Source organism: Furipterus horrens, unplaced genomic scaffold (genome assembly GCF_987537825.1).
Source record: "Furipterus horrens unplaced genomic scaffold, mFurHor1.1.pri manual_scaffold_1, whole genome shotgun sequence".
In the NCBI taxonomy this organism is placed as follows: Eukaryota; Metazoa; Chordata; class Mammalia; order Chiroptera; family Furipteridae; genus Furipterus; species Furipterus horrens.
Genome location: NW_028327171.1, coordinates 116,447,393 through 116,456,669, shown reverse-complemented (window position 1 = coordinate 116,456,669; position 9,277 = coordinate 116,447,393).

The window sequence follows — 9,277 nt, the reverse complement described above, 5'->3', positions numbered from 1 at the left end:
TTGTAAAGGACAATGGGTGAAGGTCTCAAGCTCCTCTAGCTGCTTCAAGCTGGACTTGGTCGTCGTCCTACCTACCCTTGGGTCCAGAAAACCCTAATAAGAGTGGGGGTGTGGAGGGGAGGGTGGCCTTCCCACATGGGGAAGGATCGTGCAGACTCCAGGTCAGTTGGCTGTCTCCGGTCAACGGCGTGCTTGGTTTAACAGGCTGGTGTCCTTGTTGTGTTCTGGGGGCAACATATTTGGCGAAAAGGGTTAAGAGACATCATTCAATCCATAACTACTAGATGACAAAAGGCAGGGATTAATTTTTCAATGTTCCATATTAGGGAAAAAAAAAAAAAAAAAGCTTCTTTGTAAGAAGGTGTGGTAGGCACATCTCACCTGTCCAAAACCCTTTTGCACATTATACTTAGTTTGGGCTGAGGTAAATAGTTTAGGTTTTTCCCCCTCTCAGACCTCTGGGTCTTTTCTGTCCAAGCCATTAGGACAGAAAAGAGAAACCCGTTTTAAAGTGAAGCCCACAGACCACTCCATTCTTCCCCAACCCAGCCATTTAGTTCAGCCAAACCGTTGAGTCTCAGGAGGCAGCGCTGCAGAGAGGATTAAGTGAGGCTTATGCGCACAGATAATCACTCAGGTAATGCGATCATTGGCTTAAGTCCTTTGAAAACAAAAAACACGTGTTAATTTATGCAACATAACCCGCAAACAAGTCTCTAAATCTGGAGAAGAAACTTTTAAGACGGTTAGTTGCCCTGTTTTATACTCTACTACTGATCATTGTGATTTTCCTTGAATAATAATTTTTCTCCCTAAGGTTACCCTCCTTGTCTTTAAAGGGACTACATTAAGTCCATTTTTAATTTATCCTGTTCGTTTGCATAAACATAACAAGAGCAGCAAATGATCACTTATGATCTTTAGTTCTGCTTTGCTGGATCTTACCCAAGGAATATTTGGGGTGACCTTCAGTCTGTTCTTCAGGGCACAGAAGCTGTGCCACATATCTGGCATTCATCCTTGCCTGTACACACCTGTTTTTTCCAAGTCTTTCTGGTCTTTCCTTGTGCCTTAAGGTCCCTTCTAGCCATCTTTCAGGAAAACAACCTTCGTTCCTTCCCTGGAAAGATTGCTGTGGACCGCACAACCAACCATGGTACCAGGCCTTTTATCTCACGGGCTTTTATTACCTTTGAAAGTCATTCCCAGTTCCTCAGGGCTTTCTGGTAACAATCTGAGCCCAAGTATGTTTCCTTTAGGCTTGACATTCCAGTCAAAGACTTGGTCAAAAAAAAAAAAAAAAAAAGATAAAAAGAAAAAAAAAAGAACCTCTGTTGACAACTGGTCTTATTAGTTCTATGCAAAGGAACTTATGTCATTACTTACTTGTTTAGAATGCCAAACTCTGGAGGGATCAAATAGGGCGAAAAATATACAACATGAAGGAAAATCTTTGTCCTAATATTCACTGAACTGGCATTTCCATTCTTCATATTTTCATTTTTCCCCCACTAAAAAATTTTTGTTTGTTTTTCCATTACAGTTGTCTCACTTTTTTAGCCCTCTTGTTTCCCTGCACCCTGTCCCTCCCCTCCCCCACATTTAGTCCCCACTCAGTTGCACCTGCCTGTGGGTCATTCATATATATATATATTTTTTAACTTGACCCATCCCCTTACACCTTTCTTTTCCTCCCCCCCCGCCCCCCTTGTTACTGTTAGTCTACTTCTTGTTTACATACCACTGGTTCAATTTTGCTCATTTGTTTGTGTTGTTCATTAGTTTCCTGTAATAGGTGACAGCATAAGGTATTTTTCTTTTGTTGCCTGGCTTATTTCACTAAGCATAATTTTCTCTAGTTCCATCCATGTTGTTGCAAATGGTAGAAGTTCCTTCTTTCTTTCTGCTACATAGAATTCCATTGTGTAAATGTACCACAGTTTTTTGATCCACTCATCTACAGATGGGCATTTAGGTTGTTTCCAGCACTTGGCTATTGTAAATAGTGCTGCTATGAACATAGGGGTGCATAGGTTCTTTTGAATTGGTGTTTCGGGATTTTTTGGATATAATCCTAGCAATGGAATTGCTGGTTCAAAAGGCAGTTCCATTTTTAGTTTTTTAAGAAAATTCCAAACTGTTTTCCACAGTGGCTGCACCAATCTGCATTCCCACCAGCAATGCACCAGGGTTCCCTTTTCTCCGCATCCTCTCCAGCACAAGTTGTTTGTTGATTTGTTGATGATTGCCATTTTGACTGGTGTGAGGTGGTATCTCATTGTGGTTTTAATTTGCATCTCTCTGATGGCTAGTGATGTTGAGCATACTTTCATATGTCTATGGGCCCTCTGTATGTCTTCTTTGGAGAAGTGTTTGTTCAGGTCCTTGGCCCATTTTTTAATTGGGTTGTCTGTCTTCTTGGTGTTGAGTCGTATAAGTTCTTTATATATTTTGGAGATCAATCCCTTGTCTGAGATGTCATTGGTGAATATATTTTCCCATATGGTTGGTTTCCTTTGCATCTTGCTGATGTTTTCTTTAGCTGAGCAGAAACTTTTTAGTTTGATGTAGTCCCATTTGTTTATTCTTTCCTTTATTTCCCTTGCCTTAGGAGATATATCAGTGAAAATGTTGCTACGTGGGATATCTGAAATTTTCCTGCCTATTTTTTCCTCTAGGACTTTTATGGTGTCACGGCTTACATTTAAGTCTTTGATCCATTTTGAGTTTATTCTGGTGTATGGTGTGAGCTGGTGGTCTAGTTTCATTTTTTTGCATGTCCCTGTCCAGTTCTCCCAACACCATTTGTTGAAGAGGCTCTTTTCACTCCATTTGATGTTCTTTCCCCCTTTGTCAAATATTAGTTGACCATATGAACCTGGGCTTATTTCTGGGCTCTCTATTCTGTTCCATTGATCTATATGTCTGTTTTTATGCCAGTACCAGGCTGTTTTGATTACCGTGGCCTTGTAGTATAGTTTGATATCGGGTATTGTGATTCCTCCTACTGTGTTCTGCCTTAAAATTGATGTGGCTATTCGGGCTCTTTTTTGGTTCCACATAAATTTTTGAAGTATTTGTTCTAGGTCTGTGAAATATGTTGCTGGTATTTTAATAGGGATTGCATTGAATCTATAAATTGCTTTGGGTAGAATGGACATTTTAATGATGTTGATTCTTCCCATCCATGAGCATGGTATACGCTTCCATTTATTTGTATCTTCTTTAATTTCTTTCTTCAGTGTTATGTAGTTTTCTGTGTACAGGTCTTTTACCTCTTTGGTTAAGTTTATTCCTAGGTATTTTATTTTTCTTGTTGCTATGGTAAATGGGATTTTTCTTTCAGTTTCTATCTCTGAGTTTTTATTGTTGGTGTATAAAAATGCCTTCGATTTCTTAATATTGACTTTGTATCCTGCTATTTTGCCGAATTCACTTATTAGATTGAGTAGTTTTTTTGTGGAGTCTAAAGAATTTTCTATGTACACTATCATGTCATCTGCAAATAATGACAGTTTTACTTCCTCTTTTCCAATTTGGATGCCTTTTATTTCTCTTTCTTGTCTGATTGCTGTGGCTAGAACTTCCAAGACTATGTTGAATAGGAGTGGAGAGAGCGGACATCCTTGTCTTGTACCTGATCTCAGGGGGAATGCTCTCAGTTTTTGCCCATTGAGTATGATGTTGGCTTCAGGTTTCTCATATATGGCCTTTATTATGTTGAGGTATGCTCCCTCTATTCCCATTTTGCTGAGAGTTTTTATCATAAATGGGTGTTGTACTTTATCAAGTGCTTTTTCCGCATCTATTGATATGATCATGTGGTTTTTGTCTTTCATTTTGTTTATGTGGTGTATCACGTTTATTGACTTGCGAATATTGAACCATCCTTGCATCCCTGGGATGAATCCTACTTGATCGTGGTGTATGATCTTTCTAATGTGTTGCTGGATCCGGTTTGCCAATATTTTGTTGAGGATTTTAGCATCTATGTTCATCAGCGATATTGGTCTGTAGTTTTCTTTCTTTGTTGTGTCTTGACCTGGTTTTGGAATTAGGGTTATACTGGCTTCATAGAACGAGTTTGGGAGTCTTCCCTCTTCTTGTATCTTTTGGAATAGTCTGAGGAGGATAGGAGTTAGTTCTTTCCTAAATGTTTTGTAGAATTCACTTCTGAAGCCATCTGGTCCTGGGCTTTTGTGTGCTGGGAGTTTTTTGATTACTGCTTCAATTTCACTAGCTGTTATTGGTCTATTCAGACTTTCTGCTTCTTCTTGATTCAGTTTAGGCAGACTATAGTTTTCCAGATATCTGTCCATTTCCTCTAGGTTGTCAAATTTCTTGCCATACAGTTGTTCGTAATAATTTCTTATAATTCTTTGTATTTCTGTGGTATCAGTTGTGATTTCTCCTCTTTCATTTCTGATTTTATTTATTTGGGTTCTCTCTCTTTTTTTCTTGATGAGCCTGGCTAAAGGCTTGTCAATTTTGTTTATCTTTTCAAAGAACCAGCTCCTACTTTTGTTGATCTTTTGAATTGTTACTTTAGACTCTATGTCATTTAATTCTGCTCTGATCTTGATGATTTCCTTCCTTCTACTTGATCTGGGTTTTGCTTGTTGTTCTTCCTCTAGTTCTTGTAGCTGTAGGGTTAAATTTTTTATTTGAGATTCTTCTAGCTTTTTTAGGTAGGCTTGTATTGCTATGAACTTTCCTCTTAAGACTGCTTTCGCTGTATCCCATAGGTTTTGGGTTGTTGTGTGTTCATTATCATTGGTTTCCAGGAACTTTTTGATTTCTTCCTTGATGTCATTGTTACCCCATTCATTATTTAATAGCATGTTATTCATTCTCCATGAGTTTGAATTTTTTTGAGTTTTTTCCTTGAGGTTGATTTCCAATTTTAAGGCATTGTGATCTGAGAAGATGCTTGATATAATTTCAATTTTCTTGAATTTATTGAGGCTTGTTTTGTGTCCTACCATGTGGTCTATCTTTGAAAATGTTCCATGTGCACTTGAGAAATATGTATATTTTGCTTCTTTGGGGTGTAAACTTCTATATATATCGACTAAGTCCATTTGATCTAAAGTGTTGTTCAGTGCCTCAATATCTTTGGTGTTTCTTTGCTTTGAAGATCTGTCCATTGTTGACAATGGGGTGTTAAAGTCCCCTATGATGAGTGTGTTGCTGCCTATATCTTTCTTGGAGTCTTTCAAAATTTTCCTTATATATTTGGGTGCTCCTAAGTTGGGTGCATATATATTTATAAGGGTTATATCTTCTTGATGGATTTTTCCCTTAAGTATTATGAAATGCCCTTCTTTGTCTCTTTTTATGGACTTTGCTGTGAAATCTGTTTTGTCTGATATAAGTATTGCTACCCCGGCTTTTTTTTCATGTCCATTTGCTTGGAATACATTTTTCTATCCCTTTACTTTCAGTCTGTGTAGATCTTTTGTTCTAAGGTGGGTCTCTTGTAGACAGCATATATGTGGGTCATTCTTTCTAATCCATTCAGCTACCCTATGTCTTTTAATTGGAGCGTTTAATCCATTTACGTTTAAGGTTATTACTGATAAGTACTTATTCATTGTCATTTTCCCCCTTTGTACTCATGTTCTTCTCTGTTTCTCTCTGTTTCTTTATCTTCTTAGAGCAGACCCTTTAGCATCTCTTGCATTGCTGGTTTGGTGGAGATGTATTCTTTTAGTCTTCCTTTGTCTGAGAAACTCCTTATTTCGCCTTCCATTTTGAATGAGAGCCTTGCTGGGTAGAGTATTCTTGGTTGTAGGCCTTTGTTTTTCATTGCTTGGAATATTTTTTGCCATTCCCTTCTGGCTTGTAGTGTTTCTGCTGAGAAATCTGAGGATAGCCTTATTGGAGCTCCCTTGTATGTTATTAGTTGTTTCCCTCTTGCTGCTTTTAGGATTCTCTCTTTGTCTTTGGATGTTGCCATTTTAATTATGATGTGTCTTGAAGTGGGCCTGTTGGGGTTCATCTTCATTGGGACCCTCTGTGCCTCCTGGATTTGCGTGACTCTTTCTCTCCTCATGTGAGGGAAGTTTTCTGTCATTAGTTTTTCAAAGAGGTTTTCTATCCCTTGCTCTTCTTCTTCTCCTTCTGGAATTCCAATGATACGGATATTGTTACGTTTCATGTTTTCCTGCAGCTGTCTTAGAACCTCTTCAGTCTTGTTCAGTCTTTTTTCATTTTGTTGCATTGTCTGGGAATTTTTGTGTACGTTGTCCTCCAGCTCGCTGATCCGATCTTCTGCTTCCTCTAGCCTGCTTTTAATTCCTTCTACTGTGTTCTTCAATTCAGAGATTGTATTCTTCATTTCCTCCTGGCTCTTATTGATAGCTTCCATGTCCTTTTTGATGCTGGTATAATTCTCAGTAAGTTCCTTATAGTTCTTCTTGAGTTCACTGTAGTTTTTCTGGAGTTCTTTTTAGTTTCCGCTGAGCTCATTTAGCTTCTCCATAATCCATGTTTTAAATTCTGTATCTGATATTTTGCTCCCCTCTATTTCATTTAGCACTCTTTCTGGGGATTCTACCTTTCCTTTTGATGGGGGGTTGTTTCTCTGTCTCCCCATTTTTGTGATTCCTTTTGTTTGTTGGTGCTTCTTGGAATGATCAGTTCTTCCTGGATCTGCCTCTGGTAGCGTCAGATCATGTACCAGACTGGCCCTAGACAGCCTGTTGGAGACTTCCAGGGATCTACTGCCTTTGTCTCTCTTCTTTAGTTGTTACTATACTCAATCTGTGATCAGCCGTCAGGCTTAAGGACCGTGGGTGTGGCAACTTAATTCCTGTAGGTAGGGCTTTTATTTCCCCTTAGTATGACACCACTTGGAGGGGGATGGTCTGTCTGCTGTACTGGGGCTGAGTCAGCACTGGCTGGTCCTGGGAGGGGGTTAGTGTAGCTTCCACTTACTCCTCCGCCCTCCTAGATCTCCGTCTGTATTGTCCTTGATGATATTTCTTTAATCTGTCTGGTCGTATTTCAGCTACTTTTTCGTGGATCTTTTTCTCTGGTTAGTTGATTGAGAGTCACTCTGCCCACCTTGTCTTGAGATCTTTTGTGAAGGTGCTGCTAAAACATAATTACACAACCCAGGCAAGAAACCCACACCCTCCAATGTCTCCCCCAAATACAATCCCACTATAGGCTGCAAATGAGCCCGTGTTAATATACTTGTGGAGATACTGGGACTCTTATTTCGTAGGAGAAACAGAAAGGAGTTGTTTTAAATGAAGGAAGGGTAATTTTTGAGCTGGAAGTTGATAGAGTATTAATATTAGCAATTGGGATCAAGGTTATGTAAGAGAGCAATTAACACTTACACTGTCTGTTTGAAAAGGAGGGGAGGGTTTCAGTGTGGAGTGTGAAAGTTGAAGTGTATAGTATTAGGATTATATAATCGGTATATACTATATGATTAGCGTGGGAGGTAGGGTAGACACAACAGACATCCAGGTAGACAGACAGCCAGAAATTGAAAGAGAGGGCTGGGGAGGTTAGAAGGTAGGAAATAGATTGAGAGAGAATTTTTTAAGGATAAAAATACAGAGTAGAAAATAGCAAGACAGGAAGGGAGAGAGGAAAGAGAGAGAGAAAGTAGAGAAGAGAAGGGTAGGAGAGAGAACAAAAGAAGAAGGGGAGGTAGAAGAGAGGGGACTGGATTAAAATTCTTTTTTAAATTATATGTTATAAAAAAGATTAGGAGATTAAAACATGATATAAAGTTGCAAGATAGAGAGAAAAGGTGAATATAGAGAGAGAGGAATAGGAGATAGGAAAGCAAGAGGATTTGGGAGGAAAAGAGCTCAGAGGAGGGAAGGAAATCAGGAGGAAGAGGAGATATTAGGGAGGGGAGGATTGAAATTGAAGAGTTGGCAAAAGATAGGATGAAGGAGAGAAATACAAGAGGTAGGGAAAGAAGTGGGGGGATGGGGTAGAAAAAGAGAAGGGGTAAGAATGGGAGAGTAAAGGGAGAGGGGGATAGATTAGAATTATAATTTGAATATTAAGAGATTAGAACATAAAGTGTAATAGGGAGAGAGAGAGATTATGTATAGGGAGAGAAGGAAAATAAGGACAAGAGATGAAAGAAAAATGAATGTAGACTGAAGGGGGACAAAATAAAGAAATTTAATAAAGTTGAAGGTGCGTAGTGCAGAGAAAGGAGAGGGTGAGAAAGGGAGAGAACTTAAAATTATAAAATTAACTGAGAATAGGATGCAGGGGAGAATGCTAAGGGGAGAGAAGGGAGGGAAGGGGAGGGGAGAAAAGGAGCGAGAATAAGAAGGGACTGATGGTAGGGGTAGTTAGAGTGAGAGATAAAAGAATGAGGATTTTAACTCAATTCAACTTTTATGCACAGTCTCTGGGTATTTTTGGTTTGTTTGTTTTTTGGTTTTTCCTTGCTTCCTTCCTGAGTCTGCTCCTATTCAAAATTCCACGAGTTTCAAATCTTTTCTGGTTAGTTGGCTGGCTGTGGGAGGGTTCTGCTTGATTCTGGGGTTGCTAGTCTTTTTTTCGTGGGCCTACCACCGCTCTGCTGTGAGCTGCCTTTAGTTGTTCCCTCCTGAGGCAGCCTCAGCCCTCCTCAGGCTTGTCCAGCTACTCCTTCCCTCTGTTGGTCCAGCCTGTGCCTGCCAGCAATCCCCGCCCTGCCTCCAGTCCTGTCTCTATTCCCAGGCTACAGCTTCTGCTCTCTTCCCTGTCTATATGCCTGCGCACCCTACCTCTCTCCCTGTCTCAAGATCGTCCTTTTGTTCTGCAGGACTCTGGCACAGTCGGTCAAAGTGCCGGGCCCAGTGGCACTCTCCTGCCCAGGGCCTCTCCCCTAGTCTGGAGCTCTGCAGTGGCTTTCCTGCCTGTGCTCTTCTCCTTGCCCCAAAACTTTCTCTATTCCGAGCTACCGCTTCCGCTGGCCTCCCTGTCTATCGGCCTGCATGCTCTATCTTTCTTCCCGCTACAGCACCGTCCCTTTGTTCTGTGGGACTCTAGTGTGGTCGGTCAGCGCAGCACTCTCCTTCCCCGGAGCTCTCTGCCGGTCTGGAGCTTCGCAGCAGTCCTTCCCTGCGGCCCCTTCTCCTTGCCCTAAAACCGTCTCCCCTCCAGAACCTCCGCCTCCGCTCTCTTCCCTACTTACACACCCTGCACGTCCTATTTCTCTCTTAGCCCCAAACCTGCCTTTTGTTCTGTGGGATTCTAGCGCGACTAAAGAGCAAACACTGATTTCAAGAACACAGTTCTCCCCCGGTCC